A 17,609-nucleotide genomic window follows, 5' to 3' on the forward strand; every position below is an offset into this window, starting at 1 on the left:
CACTACTGTAGTTGCTTCAGCAGCAGAAACAGACCCATCCTTAACAAAAGAATCAAACACAGATTGCAATTTGGGAACAAGTGCAGGGAGAAAAGTTTTATAAAATAAAATAGGATAACCATCAGGGCCTGGGGCCTTGCCAGAACGAGTAGCTTTAATTGCGGTAACAATTTCCTCCGGGGAGATTGGCCTATTTAAAAAAATGCGATCATCCTCAGAGACCGACTGAACCGGAACAGATTTTAAAAAATCCTGACAATGGTCAAAAGAGGATTGATTAGAAGGAGTATATAATTTGTTATAAAAATCACGAAAAACTTCAAGTATTTCACCAGTTTGGAATTTTTTAGATCCCGAGAGGTCAGTAATAGAAGAAATTTGCGAGGACTTAAATGAGAAATCTTGGAATTTCAGTGTAGCCGCCAGAATCTTCCCAGCTCGATTTTTTAACAATAATTTTTTGGATTTTTGCGCTTGTACTCCAATATGGGCTCTTTTAGTAACAATAGTATTATATTTGTATTTCAGTTGTTTTATTAGCTGTAAACAAGATGAATCCTTAGAGTGCCTAAAAGTGGCTTCCAGAGTTTTAATTTCAGAGGATAAATCTGTAAGCTCCTTTTTAATAGCAGAATTCCGTTTGGACATACATTTAATAACTTGACCACGGAAAGTGCATTTAAACGAATCCCAGAGGACGATTGGGGAAGAGACAGAGCCGTCGTTCTCATGGAAAAAAGTTTCTATAGCCTTAGAAAATTCATTAACCTGAGAAACATCATGCAAAACTTCGGTATTCAATCTCCAGGAACGAGCACGTGATTTAGGGGCAAAGGATGATAGCGTAAAAGTAACCGCAGCGTGATCAGAAATCAAAATAGGATGTATAAGCGGAGAAGAGGAAGATGAAACAAGAGAAGAATGAACAAGGAGATAATCAATACGAGAAAAGGAAGAATGAGGCGAAGAAAAGAAAGAAAAGTCACTACCAGTGGGATTGTGAAGACGCCATATATCTTGAAGGTGAGTAAAGGAACACATGTTAAGCATTTGTTTGTGGGATTTAGGAGGGCGAAACTGAAACGCAGAATTCCTATCTAAAAGAGGATCCATCGGTAAATTAAAATCTCCGCCAACAATAAGATTGCCAGAATGCGGGGTGTCATTCAATTTTTTGGTAACCGATTTCCAAAAGGTCGGATCGTCAACGTTAGGAGCATAGATATTCATCACATAAAGATCATGATGTCCATCCGACAGTTTAGATAACAACCAACGACCCTCAGAATCTTGATCAGAAGAAAGTATAGACAAGCCAGAATTCTTTGAAATTAATGTAACGACCCCATTTCGTTTGCCCGAGGCATCAGAACAGCAAACATCCGAAACCCACTCCTCCTTCTAAAACAACGCCTCTCTGGCAGTGACCTTGGTCTCCTGAAAAAGGACCAGGTCAGAAGATGGAGATTTACAATAATCTAAGATTTTCGACCTCTTCACCGGATGATTCAAACCCTTAACATTAAGGGATAATACATTTAAACCCGGCATGGAAGTACAGAAAGATAGAAAAAAGACGCCATGGACGACAGAGAAACAGCCAACCTCACAGAGACAAGGAACCAACCAGAAAACATAAGGAACAAAGAGGGAGAATCCATGTGGGGAATCAGAAATAGAAAAAAAGAAAGAAAAGAAGAAAAGAGAAAAGAGAGAAGGGAGAGAAGAAGCAGGAGGGGAGGCCTAAAAAAGACCAACTTCATACTAGGGAGAACGTGGAAAGGCAAGCAAGGGACCCGTACAAGGAGGAAAAGTAATTAATATCAATAGCCCCAATAATTTACCAAGCTGATGGCATTAAAATAAGAGCTGGGAACAATCAAAAGTAGCAACGAATATCAGCTTAATATTGTAAACTATCATAATGTAACTAAGAAATTTGTACAGGCACAGTGAGTTATTACTCCAATAGCAAGAGTTATATTTATACTAAGGAATAATACCAGACAATCTGATAAGGAAACAAAACAATGTGGTAAAGCATGAACAATAGATGAATGCATGCAGATAATTATGTATAGCCTAGAAATAAATATGTAGTTAATGAACAATCTATAACTGTATAAAGTTAACAGTATGTAACTGGAATTGAGAATGCAGGAACATATATGCATATAAGAGAAGAAAGGAAGAAAATAGGAGAATAGAAACACAGAAGATAGAAAATGACACATATCAGAAAAAAAAAAAACAAGGTAACTATTAGGAATAGATAAGAGTCAAGAAAAGAAAAACGGACCTGAAATGAACATTGAGATGAAATATAGACAACAAGGGCTGTAAACAGGATAAAGAGAAGAGAAAATGACATGTAGAAATAGAGTAAACAACATGACTGAAAGAAAAAAGAATATAGAAAGGAGAAATGGGAAAGAGGAGTAAAATAGAAGATCGGGAAAACTATAGAAAAATAAATAAGAACAATAATGGAAAGAGAAACAGAAGGAAATCTAAAAAGCCTAAATCCAAGGAAGAGGGATACCCAAAGAATACATTGCGGACACAAGGAGAACAGAGAAACTTCAGCAACAGAGTTGGAGGTCAAGACCGAAATAGAAGCTCAACAGGAGAGAGGAGAAAACCCAGGCATACAGAAAACCACCATCAAGAAAAAACAAGGAGACATTTCAAGTGCCCGAGGCACCAGGATCTTGCGATGTCGCTCTTTGAATCTCCATCTCTATCTCCAATTGGTTGTCCAGGAATGTAGCTAAGTCGGCCGGCTCATCGAAAATTCTGGAACGTCCTTTGTAAGTAATGCGGAACTTCGACGGACCAGAAAACGAAAAGGGAATGTTCATCTCAGAAAGACGTTTCCGAAGATTAAGGAAGCCCTTTCTTCTTATAACCGTATCTCTGGCAAAGTCCTGAGAAATTGAGATTCGATGACCTTCCCAGACGACCTGTTTAGCTTTCCGCATACGAGAAAGAATCTGTTCAGTATGTTGATGCCGCAGCGGCTTGAAAATTATTGCTCTTGGCTGGGTTGCTGATTTAGACCGAAACGTTGGAAAACGATGTGCTCTTTCTATCTCAAATTCTCTCTGGAATGAGATTTGTAAGGTGTCCGGAAGCCAATGAGATAAGAACTCAATCATAGACGAAGATGATTTCTCTGCATCTTCCGGCAGACCAAAAATGCGTAGGTTAGATCTACGATTACGGTCCTCCTGCTCAGTGAGATCTCTTCGCAATGCCGCCATTGAGCGCTCTAAGTGGCTGAGGGATCTGGATTGTTTCTGCATACCATCCTCTGCACAACTGATTCGTGATTCCGTAGCAGATACACAAAGAGAGAGGGCTTTGAAGTCAGTTCTAATAGCAGACACCTCCACTTGCAGTAAATCCGTATTAGTTTTCGTTGACTGCGCAATATCATGCACTTCATTAAGGCGCGTTAATATTGTGTCCAGAGTGGAGTTAGTGTCTGACTGAACAGACTCAGGCGTAGGGGACAATGGCTTAAGTCTCTTAAGCGAAGTGCCAGCATCCTTTGAATCTTTGTTGCTCGAGGAACGACCCATATTTGCAGCCATGGAGGAGCAGCCTTCAAGAAAAAATACACAGCCACTTGAGGAGAAGAACAAAAACTGCGTAGTCTGTACCCAAATAGAGAAATACAGCACACTGAGCGCAATGGGCGCTAATTAAATAATAGCGGCAGACTTATATGCAGGGCAGGCAGATACCAAAGTAATGACAGAGCCACAAATAGAGCAGGAGGGCACAGCAATGACTTCGTAAGAAAAAGATCTACACCAGTAAGGAATAGCTGCATTGAGAAAAACAGCGCATGGGCAACTTAATATCCAGCCAAGCAGCAAAAAAATAGCAGGAAAAAGAAAGAAATGTTACCAACTTTAGGCATCGTAGAAGAAATGTCCTGGACAGCCACCACAACCGGCAATAATGTAACCAAGGCGGCACTTCTGAAGAGAAAAATGCCAGCTGTGTCAGAAGCGGGGAAAATGGCGGCCGCCCGTGAGAGAATCAAGCGTCACAGGCGCTCGACAGAGAAGGCATACAGCTGATGGCAGAAATCTCCAAAAACGCCGTCAAACAGGTCCCTGCATATTCCGCTGCAGAAGGATGCCGTTTCCGCACACAGGGGCAGTCAGGAAGCGGAGAAATTAATCCGACGGGACACTCTCGCCTCGGAGCTCAAGCGCAACACGCCATGCTGCAGCGGCGCGCAAGCCACGCCCCAGGTCCTGGAGTAGTTTCAAGGCAGAAGGCTGTGGTTTGGCATAAACACAGCTGCCTCAGTAGAGGTCTTAGCAGTACTCACTCATTGTTGGAGAAAAATGGGCACATCCTCCGGCATAGATGGAGTCTGCATCGGTAACAACATTGAAAGGATCGTCATGGAACTGAAGTCAGTACGGATGCCCAAAGAGGCCCAACAAAAGGTGCAGAGGGTCCAACTGGCACAGAGGGAGAACTCACTGGTGGTACCCCAGATAGAGGGCCTCTCGGCTCCACGAGGCCAGTAAGCGCACCAGAAGGGATCCGAATAATTGAAGCATGGCCTAGTAGAACTCTTGAATGAATGAGGGCAATTTGTATTGCGCTACTAAAACCCGAAGGTGTCAAGGCGCCTACCAAAACAGAACAAGAAAAGGGCAGGGCACAACTATAGGTATGTCCGCACAAAGAGATGGGTTTTAAGAGCATTCCTAAAAAGCTGAAGAGTAGGAAGGGACCTTAGTTCCAGGGGGAGGGCGTTCCACCACTTGGGTGCCAGATTAGAAAAAGCTTTACCACCCCATCTGGCTCTCCGAATATGGGGGACTGAAAGAAGGAGCCTGTTCGAGGAGCGCAGGTCCCTGCCGGGGCTATAGCAGGACAGAATGGAACCTATTCCAGTGGGGCTGCTTTTTGCTAAGGCCCTGTAGGTCAAGCACATGGTCTTAAACACTATTCGGTCCTCTATAGGAAGCCAGTGAAGTGATTTTCTGGCAGAGGTAGCCGAGGTGCGCCGAGGTAGATCGAGGACAAACCTCGCCGCTGCGTTCTGGACCACCTGCAAGCGCTGCAGCAGGTTTTTGTTCAGACCCGCATACAGCGCATTGCAGTAGTCCAGACGCGAACCAACCAAGGCAACAGCAAGTTGTTTCCTTGCCTGCTGTGAGAGGTAGTGCCTGATCCTCCTCAGTATGTGAATGATACCCCAACAGGTAGAAAAAGTTCTGTTAACCTGTTTGCACATAGTGAGGGTGGGATCAATAATGACCCCAAGGTTTTTAGCGGAAGGGGCAGGAGTCGGGCAAACACCCAGTGAGTTTGGCCACCAATCGGCTGACCATATCTCCTCCTTCCCTCCGAACACCATCACCTCTGTCTTCTCCCCGTTCAGTTTCAATGAATTATATATCATCCATTGTCCGACTGCCTCCATGCAAGATCTAAAGTTGGAGGCAGTCGAGATTACTGACTGGGAGAGGGAGACGAGGATCTGAGTGTCATCCGCATATGAAACTACCTCCATCCCAAAAGATCTAATTAGTCTGGCAAGGGGGTCACATAAATGTTAAAGAGGGTCGGACTTAACGCCGACCCCTGAGGGACCCCACATTGCACAGACAGGGATGGAGATAGAAATTTGCCCAGCATCACTCTTTGCTCCAGTTGATCGAGGAAAGAGGTGAGTAGCCTGAGGGCCGTCCCCTGAACCCCGATCTCCCCCAGACGAGATGTTAAAACTGAGGGAGAAAGGGTATCAAAGGCCGCCGTAAGGTCTAAAAGGATCAGGAGGGAGGTCTGACCCTTATCCACACGTGTGCGGATATTGTCGAGCACTATGGTCAGGGCAGACTCAGTGCTGTGCTCCCTCCTGAAACCGTGCTGGGAAAGATCCAAACAGCCCGAGCTTTCCACGAAGGCGGAAAGATGTTTATTTAGATGAGTTTCTAACATCTTCGCAGGAGCCGGGAGCAGTGAGATGGGGCGAAAGTTCTTTAATACCCCAGGATCAAGAGAGGGTTTCTTGAGTAAGGGTTTAACAACCGCATTTTTCCACTGTTGAGGAAAAATGCCATCCCTCATGGCCCTATTCATGATGTCAACAAGGGGGGGCAAGAGGGATTCTCTACACTGCTTCAGGATCTTAAGCGGACAGGCATCTAGGGGGGAGCCGGATTTGGTTTTATTAAGAAGAGTCTCTAGATGCTGTAAAGAGAGAGGAGGGAAAAATTCCATGCTTCCCAACGAGAGTTTCTCCGAAGGAGCAGGGACCAAATCAGCGGGGGCAGGAGGCTCAGAGGTGAGAGATCTCTGCAATTCCAAGGCGGAATAGATGTCCGAGATTTTGGTCTGAAAGAAAGAGGCTATGCTATCACAAAGTTCCTGTGAAGCAATAACCGGGTCAGGAGTCTGAAGAGTGGTGAGGGAGTCCACTATCCTAAATAGCTCTTTTGGAGAGGAGAGTGAGGTAGTGAGAGCCGTAAAATATTCTTGTTTTGTTCTTATTACTTCCAGCTTATACTTCCTTATCAGGATCTTATGGGCTTCCTTGTCCCTAAGATCCCAACTGCAGTGCCAGAGACGCTCCCGTCTTCTAGCTTCCTGTCTAAGGAGTCTTAGGTGCTCCGAGAACCATGGGGCCGATGGTCTTTTCCTGGCTGAATAACAATGGCGGATGGGAGCCAGTTCTTCCAAAGCCTCGGTTACGGTCTTTTCATAATGTGAGACTGCTGACTGGACATTGTCCTCCTGGGATATGGACAGACTCGATATCCAGGGAGTAAAGGAACTTTCCGTTATGTTCTTAAAATTCCTACGCAATTCCATTTTGCTCGGATTTTTACTAGTTCTCCCCTGGATAGGATAGAACACATTGAAAGGAACGGCTAGATGATCTGACCATGAGAGGAAAAAGGGGTCTTTCACCGTCAGCCTCTGATCATTAGAGAAAATCCCATCAAGCGTATGTCCCGCTTGATGGGTGGCCCCTTTCACCAGTTGGGTGAGTCCACAGGCAGACATAGAATCCAACAGGGAGAGAGTATCATGGGTCTCCAACAGCTCGAGATGAAAATTGAAATCTCCCAATATAGTAAGATTGTCACGGCCAAAATAGGGTTCTAGAACATGGAGCAGCTGCTGTTCGAAGCCTGCTCTGGGACCAGGGGGACGGTAGACCAGGATCCCATTAAATACCAGGTTATGGACATCTGTTAAAGAGAAGTACAAGACTTGGAAAGTATCCTTGGGGTCAGAGACTGGTAGAGTATGACAATGAAAACTATCCTTGTAGAGAATTGCTAATCCACCTCCTACACGTCCCATTCTATCCTGACGTGCCAGGTCGGGACCCGAAGAGTCCTTTGCCCATGTCTCCGTGATAAAGACCCACGAAGGTTTTCTATCGAGTACTAACTCCTTAAAGGCAATATTGTTTTTAATCAGCGAACGAGCATTGATGAGAATGCAGTCTTCTCTCAACGCTGTGAGTCCAGGGTCAGCAATGGGTTCTACCTGATGAGGAGGGGGAAAAAGGCTAGGGCCACCATGGCCTGTCGGAAAACAACCGCAACATGGGGATAGTAAGAGATCATCCGGAGAACTTCTGTGAGAACACGCTAGTACTGGCGGTTTAAGCTCCAACACCTCCTGTAACGAATACTTACAGAGCGGATGGGCAGCCACATCCAGAGCAGATGTCCTGCCGTCCTGGGCGCGGACGGGCGCAGACGGGTGTGGTTCTGAAAATCTGGATTTGTGTAATCGTTCTGGACTCGAGAATTAAAACTTCGTCGAAACATGACGAATTTGGTATCAAAAGACCGAGAATGACGAGTACATCATGTACATATATTTTCAGCATATTCGAGTGACGATTTCACCTCGAAATCGTCATTTGCGTTCTGAACCCTTGGCTTCCATTTATGTGTTGCCCTTTACATAGGCCTTAATCCAGTTGAATTCAATTCCACAAGGACACATACTCCTTAATCGACTTTTCCATGACCTGTGCAAGTTGGAACCATTGCCCCAGGCCGAACTCGTTAGGTCAGTTCCCCTCCCAGTGGCCGAGCAAGATAGCATCAAGGCTCAACAAGCCATAAAACCATTTCAGCGCGCACACCTGCCGTATCTTGCTCACATCTGTCTCTACTCTTTTGCTTCACTTACTTTATGATGGGGAGGTGCCTGTTTTTATTGGGGGTCCACTGATATCTGATGAAATGTTGGGCCTTGCCAGGTGATTTGTTATGGGCAGCACGACGTGAAATATGTACATGTCATCATGACTCTGCTTTTCTTTTGTAAACCAATAACTGTAAACGACATACTACAAATTCGAAGAATGTTTGCCTGAAGCTGAATATTCTGTATAAAGAGAGAAGCCTGACTTTGTAAATTCGAGCAGTCTCCTGAGAATATACCCGTGTTGTACTTCTAGGACACTTGTTACCTTGGTTGCAACCAATAAACTAATCTTTGACTTCACCTAGAAGACTGAGTTTCTGTGGTCTGGATCAGGAAGAACCAGAGGTCTCTGGGTGTACCCTGACACCGCTGGGTTACCGGTTCTGTGCCGGTTCTTAAAAACCCAGTACCTCAGCTGGCGCCCAACGTTTGGGGCGATTCCAGTGGTACCAGTCAGCCAGAAGATCGTGAGGAGCTTCGTGTGGAAATTCTGGAGGACGGCCAACCACCTCATCGACCCCTGCATGTCGACGTGGTCCGAAGGTCTTTGCTGCGAGGTTCCCCGCTTCCCGACGGCTACAAGGACTGCAGCCCTGGCTATCGCCCTGATTTGGACCCTTGAAGTTTGGTAGAGCGAAACACTAAGACGAGTCTTCTGGTGACGTCATCGATATTTCAGTTAAGTATAAGTGGAGCTTCTCCCAGTCCTTAGTTGGTCTTAGTCTTGGGTATCCTTTGGGATAAAAAGTTTTGTATTGGTACTTGCAAGCACCAAAACCGAAGGACTCGTGTATTCACGAGAAATATCGTAATCGATAATCCTTTGAAGTTTGGAACTAGACTAGAGAGCGAAGATGCCTAGTCTTAGACTTGGAAATTTGTTTTGTCTTGGTGGTAATGATAGGGACTCCCGATTGGAGGACTCATGTCCGGTTCCTCCAGTTGGAACTCCGACTTACGAGCCATATGTGAAACATGGGGTAGGCACCATCACCTACAACGAAGTATGGATTAAATACACCAGGAAGGATGGTGTTCTAAAATGGCCCCAATATGGTAGCTTTGATTCCGAAATCCTAGACAACCTTGAAGTTAAACTCTTTAAAAAGAAAGCCCGGCCGGCGATGTTTGACTCTTTCCGCTTATGGCGTAAAGAGGCCAAACAGAAGGAAATCAAATTAGCTAAGAAAAATAAGAGAGAAGAGGGACTTTCAGTAATGCAAGCCGCTAAGCAGCTTAAAGACAATGAAGACGAGCAAATGAATGAGCAGTTGCACAGGCAACGTAAAATGGCAGTAGATAAATGCTATCCAGTTTTGCCGTCTCTTCAGCAAGAGGCAGCAAAAGAGCGTGAAAAAGACCCATTAATGTCGCATTTGCTAAATTCACCACCCCCCTATGCGCAGAATGCCACGGCACCCCCGCAACCTTTAGTTGTGCAAACTACGCCTCCTGCTCCTCCACAGCACCCACCAGCTGTTCCTCAGCTGGCTCCTACTCCTTTGGTGCAGCCTCCTCCAGGCCCACCGACCACCTCTGTTTCACCTGTGTTTTCTACGATTTTGCCTACTGTACTTTTTACGTCCCCTAATGCTCCCTCTACGATTTTGCCTAGTGTTCCTTCTATTTCCCCTGATACCTCTTCTGCTATCTCTGCCCCTGCCTTATCTAACCCCGTTTTTCCATCCGTTCTTCCTTCAGTTTCACCTTCCATTCGGCAGAAAATGGCCAGCACTGTTACTAACCTTCTTTTACCTTTTTTCGGGTCGCCTACTACGACCCCTAACATGGGAAGAAGACAGTTGCGAAGTCGACTGCCTGATTAACAAGAGAGAGATTCACTGAATAGTTTAGCACGGAAATGGGTCATGGACACTGCAAGATACAATGTACAGTCTGTCATGGAAGTCTTCCATCAATGGGAAGCAGCGACACAGAGATATGTTTTCGAACAGATGTGTGTTTTCCTTTGTGAGGATTTAGAAGACAATGATCAGGAATGCATCCCACAAGAGATGTGTCGTGTACGGTTTAAGTTCGGAGAGGGTATGATTGTAGGTCCAGATGTGGAGAAAGCAGTTGAAATGTTGTTATCATATCGGAGTAAGGGGAGCAGTTCTGAGTCACCATCTGAACCTAGTACATCTAGTAGGAAAAAGGCGCGACAATACCCTATGAGAGAAGTTCCCCCACAATGGAGAGAGGGTGACACGACTGCTGTCCCACCTATTCTGCCACACTTTCAGCGTGTATGGGTACATGTCCCATGGAAGCGTGCTGAAGTTTTAGCACTTAAACAAACATTACCTGATCCGCGTAAAAATCCTGCAGGGTATTACAAAGAGTTGTCGCAAACTGCTGGGTCATGTATAATTAATTTAGCCGATATCGATATGCTATTTGGGAATGTTGTTCCACAGCCTTTATGGGGTAAAATTCGTCATATAGACCATGATCAGGAATTAGGTGACTCATGGGCTAATATTACTGCTGCAGATGCCCGACAAGTTGGTGGTGCCAAGCCTGAGCCTTTGATAGCAGAACTCCCTGGTAAAATAGTAGATTACATGAAAACGATAATGCCTGCAATACGTGTAAATTGGGATAAATTGTCCGCCTGCAAGCAAAAGAAAGAAGAAACGGTTTCAGATTTCTTCACCAGGTTTGAAGAAACATTCGTTGACCACAGCGGTCAAGATATGACCACAGAAGGTGGTCAGAGATGGTTTGTCGAAAAATTCGTGCACAATCTGCTTCCAGAATTGTGTAACAAATTAAAAGATTCAGAGAGTTCTTGGGCAGTCTCATCTTCAGCCCAGATATTGGCTACCGCACAATATTACGAGAATAGAGACAAAGATGAGAAAGATAGAGTAGAAAAGAAAACTAGATAACTAAAAACTAAGGTTTTGCTACAGCAGGCCTATCCGCCACGTGGTGGTGGTAATCAAAATAATAATGGTCAGAATCACTACCAAAATACTTTTCAGCAGCCTCAACAGTATCAGAGGAACTCGCAAAGAGTCGAGTATACTCAACCCCGTGTACCTGTAGGCCCCAACCAGTGTTTATATTGCAGACAAGAGGGTCATTTCAAGTATAATTGTCCTATTCTATTACAACGTGCAAATGGAGTTTCTGGTGTGAAAGGTCATGGCAGTCAGCAAGCACCTAGAGGTAGAGGGCGTGGAAACACCCCTCAGAACGCACGTCCCCTTCCACCACAAAACTCTATGAACAGGTTTGATCAGCAAAATAACGTATCTGACAGGACAGCTCAATACTACGTTGATGATTACTATACAGAAGATGAGTATTTGGAGAATAATGATTGCTAGGACAGCCATAGACAAAGAGAGGGAGTTGTTTCAGTTCCAGTAGATCAGAGTGGACTTTACGTTGAGGTGATTACATCAGGTGTGTCAGAGCCTTTTCTGTTGGATACTGGTGCTACAAAGAGTTCCATTATGCACTCCAAACTCCCTGGCGCACCTTTGTCTGGCGAAATGAATGTTTCTGTAGGTTTTTCTGGCGCCCCAGTTAGAAATCCGATTTCTGACCCTTTGTCTCTTTCTGGTCCTTGTGAATTCGAAGCACCCCTCATTCTGACAACAGGTTGTGGTGAAGATTTGCTAGGATTGGATTTGTTAAAAAGATTGTATGCGACTTTGTACTGTTCTCCTTCAGGAGTACAACTTACTTTAGGTAAGAAAGTAGCTTCTCCCATGTATTTGTCGAGAGATGCACTTCCAGCAGAATTGTCATTTCTCCCAGATATTCTTTGGGCCACTGGTCCTAATGATGTAGGTCTTTTGGAAATTCCACCATATGTTGTAACATTGAAAGCCAACGTTAAAATGCCACGAATTCCCCAATACAAAATATCTAATGAGGGTGAAAAAGCTTTGCTAGCGATCGTTTACGAATTAATTGAAAAGGATGTGATTGAAGAAACACGAGGCAACGTTTGCAATAGTCCTGTTCTGCCTGTTTTAAAACGAACTGACCCTTCTCAGCCACCTGTGTACAGATTCGTAATTGATCTTCGAGAAGTGAATAAGATAGTTGTGCCACAATTCCCAGTTGTCCCCGACATTACCACATTATTGACTATGATTCCAGCTTCTGCTTCGTGGTTTTCGGTGATTGACCTAAAGAATGCTTTCTTCAGCATCCCAATTGCTGAGGAGAGCAGGGATATTTTTTCCTTCAGTTTAGGAGGTCGCAGCTTCCGCTTTAAACGCGCTCCTCAGGGCTACCGTGAAAGTCCATCAATATACAGTCAAGCTCTGAAAACACAGCTTGATACGATTGTTTTGCCTAAAGGTGCTACTCTTGTACAATATGTGGATGATTTGCTCATTGCTGCACATACTAAGAAAATTTGTAAAAAGGCCACGTTGACATTATTGCGTCATCTGTGTGATCTGCATCACAAGGTGTCACTTTCCAAGCTTCAATATTGCCGACAAGAAGTGACCTACTTAGGTCACCTCTTATCGAAGGAGGGAAGGAAACTGACCCCAGAAAGAATTCAGGCAATAGCGAAATTGAATGTGCCAAGAACACAGAGAGAAGTGCGTGCTTTCTTGGGCATTACATCGTACTGTAGACAGTGGATTCCAAATTTTTCGTTATTGGCCAAACCCTTGGTGGCATTAACATGTAAAAATACACCCAATCCCATTCCTTGGTCTGAAGAATGTCAGAAAAGTTTTCTCGAATTACGCACAGCATTATGTTCGGCTCCTGTGTTAGGTACCCCCAACTACAGTAAGCCTTTCACATTGTATGTCCACGAGAAGGAGGGCTGTGCATTGTCCGTGTTGACTCAGTTATTTGGAGGTAGACAGCGGCCATGCGCCTATTTTTCGTCAACTTTGGATCTGGTAGCTAAAGCATTGCCAAGTTGTTTAGGGGCCACAGCAGCAGCAGCTGTTTCTATTCGACAGTCTGCTGGTCTAGTAATGAATAATACACTAATCGTGATGGTCCCGCATGCAGTAGACACATTGTTAAATAGGACCAAGACACAGCACTTAACTAGTGCTCGGTTGTCAAGCTACGAATTAACGCTGTTAGCAAGTCATGTGCACATAAAAAGGTGCAGTACCTTAAATCTAGCCACGTTGTTACCAATTGCAGAGGAATCAGATGCTTTAGAACAGCACGATTATTTTCTCGCAACAGAGGAAGAAACAAAAGGGAGAGTAGATTTATTTGACACTCCTCTTGCTGAATGTGATGGTACATTATGGGTGGATGGTTCATGCTTCAAGCTCCCAAATGGTAACGTGACTGCAGCATATGCTGTCACGACTTTGCAAACAGTTGTTGAAACTGCACGAGTACCACATGGTTCAGCTCAAGCTGCAGAATTAGTTGCACTCACGAGAGCATGTGTATTGTCTAAAGGAATGAGAGTGACTATCTACACTGATAGTCAGTATGCATTTGGAGTGGCTCACAGTTTTGGACGATTGTGGAGAGAACGTGGGTTCCTGACTTCGCATGGAGCTAAGATTCAGCATGGTCAGTTGGTAAATGAGCTTCTTGAATCACTGACCTTGCCCCTGCAAATGGCGATTGTGAAATGTAGTGCTCACAAGAAGGTGACTGATGATGTTGGTCGTGGGAATGCATTTGCTGATGAAATCGCGAAAGAGACAGCAAGGAATGTGATGAGCCGAATGTATGTTGCAGGCCCTGAAAGATGGACTGGTGAGGTTGGAATATGTGAGGACACGATAGGGAGTGTGAAGTCCATCCAAGCTGAGGCCACAGAGAAAGAGTTGAGCACGTGGAGAGAGAGTACAGGTAGAATGGATGCAAATGGTTGTTGGATTGAATTGACAGAGCATCAGAGGTGGTTGTTACCCGATGCATATGTACTTGCAGTGGTTACAATGGCTCATGGAATGGCTCATATCAGCGTGAAAGGGATTTACGAGTTGTTGGCCCCAGTGTGGAAGAATTCAGGGATTCCCAAGTGTGCAGAGAATGTTGTCAAGAATTGCATGGTATGTCTGAAGCACAATCCTGGTAGGGGAACCCCAACTCCAGCTGGTCATTTTGCACCTCCTACGTATCCGTTCGAGGTTTTGCAGCTAGATTTCATACACATGGAGAGGTGCAACAACTTAAAATACGTGCTCGTTGTTGTTTGTGCTTTCTCAAGATGGGTAGAAGCATATACCCTGAAAGACAATACTGCCTTGTCCACAGCAAAAGCCCTTGTGAAAGAGTACTTCCCCAGGTTTGGAATGCCTAGAATGGTCTGGTCTGATAATGGAAGTGAATTTGTGGGTCGTGTGATGAAAAGAGTGTGTGAAGGGCTAGGCATTAGGCAGAAGTTCCACGCTGCAAATCACCCCCAATCAGCTGGATTAGTAGAATGTTACAATGGCACTTTAAAACTTAAATTGGCCAAAATCCAAGCGAGCACAGGTCTTAAATGGCCTGACGCTCTACCCTTAGCACTCCTATCCACCAGAATGACTGTGCATTCGCGAGTGAAACTCAGCCCTTATGAAATTGTCTTTGGCTGGCCAGCCAACATATGGGGAGTGCCTAGGCCCACGAAGTTAAGCGAGCTAGAGCACCCTATTTTGCTTGATTACCTGTATGAATTGACTGCTAAATTGGGTGTTTTGCATCAACAGGTCCACAACACCCTGCCTCCGGTCTCTGAGACTCCAGGTCACTCATTGTCCCTGGCTCCTGGATCCTTGTGAAAAACTTCCAGAGAACAAAGAACGACCAGCCCAGGTGGACCGGGCCACACCTCGTCCTTCTTTCCACGAGGTCAGCCGTTCGAGTGGAGGGGAAGGCCAACTGGATCCACGGGGTCCACTGCAAGAGAATCCCTTCACCTCTGCCACATGACCAGTGGGTCCAGAATGGTGTCACTGACTCAGAGCTTAAACTGTACCACGTGTCATACCTTTCAGCGATGACCGTGTAAAAGAAACTAACCCTGAATGTGAAAGCGAGAAAATTTTTCAAGAGACTGTGCCACCATCAGAACGATTGAACTCTTTGGAGCCTGACCTTTTGTTCCCAGATCAGACAATACCTGGGAAACGACGGTACAATCTGAGACCGAGAAAAACGAACTAAGAAAATACTTTCTTTTGCAATTTGAGACTAAAGATCCATGGACAAATAAAAAGATATTTTCTTTTCCCCCCCCCAAGTACTATTTTTGAAAGTGCAGCTCTCCCATTTAGGAAACGTGCTTATTTTTGTTTTTCGAACCGCCATCCGGGTTCCGCTGCTAGGGCCGCGGTTGATTAAAGTCTTTTGGGTGCAGCTGACGACGTTAGGTCGGTAGTTCTGGTTGGTCCAAGGGAGTTGCCCTAGACTGACGGAAGCATCCTTTAGCAGAGGCAACCTCCCACCGCGGGCAGCACTTTAGAGAGGATGGAGTTTCCTGATGTGGAGAGACCTGCCAAACAAATGAACTTTAAGCAGAGACTGTGTAACACGATGACAAAGAAAAGTTTTATAATATTGTGTATTTTTATGCTATTCAGCGTAATGATCTTCTTGGTAAGTTATGTTTTATTCTCTTTCCATGTAACATATGCGCCCACTGCATCACCCATACCTCCTCCTACTGTTTCCTCTCATTCTTTCCACCCTCTGCCTGACCACGAATCAAATAGGAGATTGGAGTTCGTTAATAACTCCTTTGTTCAGTTATTACACCAGCACCAACTTGTAATGAACACAACTAACTGTTGGGTGTGCGGTCTTATGCCTCACACAACGGATAAAGGTATCCCCTATTTGGTCCTGCCATTTAGTCACAATGGTTCAGTATGGGCATATAGGACAATGTTCATATATGCACGAGAAGTCCAACTCCTACGTTCTGTAAAAGACAACCTCAAGACTAGCGCCCTAGTCAAAGGTATAGTTGACATGATCAAGGAAGTAACTTCTTATGAAGATACTCCGGATGACGAGATACTTGCATATGTAGGTTGGAACGTGACCGGATATGGCACTACTTTAAGTGAAAAACAGCAAGCCAAAAGATCCTCCCCTATCTGGATCGTACCCCATCAGGGTCACCTGTGTCTGCAAGGTGTTGGCAAGAATCCCAGAGCTCAGCTAAGGAAGAGTATCTGTACAGAAACGTATGTTTTTGGATCTCAGACTTCCCCTGCGTTTTTAGCCGCTAAGGGTACTTATTTCATCTGCCATGATAGAGCCTATACATGGTTGCCCCCTGACTTCTCGGGCTCATGTTTTGTTTCATTCCTGTTACCTCCCACCTACACAGCAGCGGCGGATTATCACCGGACAAGGGTAGTTAGAGGTGTCTTGAGTAAAGAAGACACTGCAGGTCAAGAATTTGGGGACTTTGCAAAGGGTTTTCTGCCGTTCTGGGGATCCATGGCTAACAGCAGAAACATAAGACAATTAACAAGGGTAGTTGAGTCCACCGTGACTGAAACTGCTGGTGCCCTTAGTAACTTAACCGCTGAGCTCCAGTCGGATCGACTTATGACCCTTCAGAACCGGGTCGCTTTGGATGTTATACTTGCAGACCGAGGTGGAGTATGCAAATTGATACAATCTAGTTGTTGCATTTTCATCCCAGATAACGCTCCAACAGTGTACCAGGCCATTTCCAAACTACATAAGATTTCCGAATCTATTCATGTGGATAAAGGAGATTGGTCGTTAATGGGGTGGTTCTGGGAACTGATATCCGCCTGGGGATGGAAAATTCTAATGGTCGTTGGGATGGTCTTAGCCATTCTTTTCCTGTTCTGTCTATGCATACAGTGTGTTCCTGCAATATGTGGCCTCTGTGTTACATCATGTGTAAGGAAACCTGTGTCAAGAGATGAACTAAGTACTAGAATGATGTTACAGCAACATCTCAATGACTTTAGGAATATAGATCTGGACTCAGACTAACATGAGGATAGATTAATTGCCTATGTAAGGGCAAAAGGAGGGATTGTGGTTCTGAAAATCTGGATTCGTGTAATCGTTCTGGACTCGAGAATTAAAACTTCGTCGAAACATGACGAATTTGGTATCAAAAGACCGAGAATGACGAGTACATCATGTACATATATTTTCAGCATATTCGAGTGACGATTTCACCTCGAAATCGTCATTTGCGTTCTGAACCCTTGGCTTCTATTTATGTGTTGCCCTTTACATAGGCCTTAATCCAGTTGAATTCAATTCCACAAGGACACATACTCCTTAATCGACTTTTCCATGACCTGTGCAAGTTGGAACCATTGCCCCAGGCCGAACTCGTTAGGTCAGTTCCCCTCCCAGTGGCCGAGCAAGATAGCATCAAGGCTCAACAAGCCATAAAACCATTTCAGCGCGCACACCTGCCGTATCTTGCTCACATCTGTCTCTAC

The sequence above is a fragment of the Lissotriton helveticus genome, chromosome 3_1, assembly GCF_964261635.1.
Source record: "Lissotriton helveticus chromosome 3_1, aLisHel1.1, whole genome shotgun sequence".
In the NCBI taxonomy this organism is placed as follows: Eukaryota; Metazoa; Chordata; class Amphibia; order Caudata; family Salamandridae; genus Lissotriton; species Lissotriton helveticus.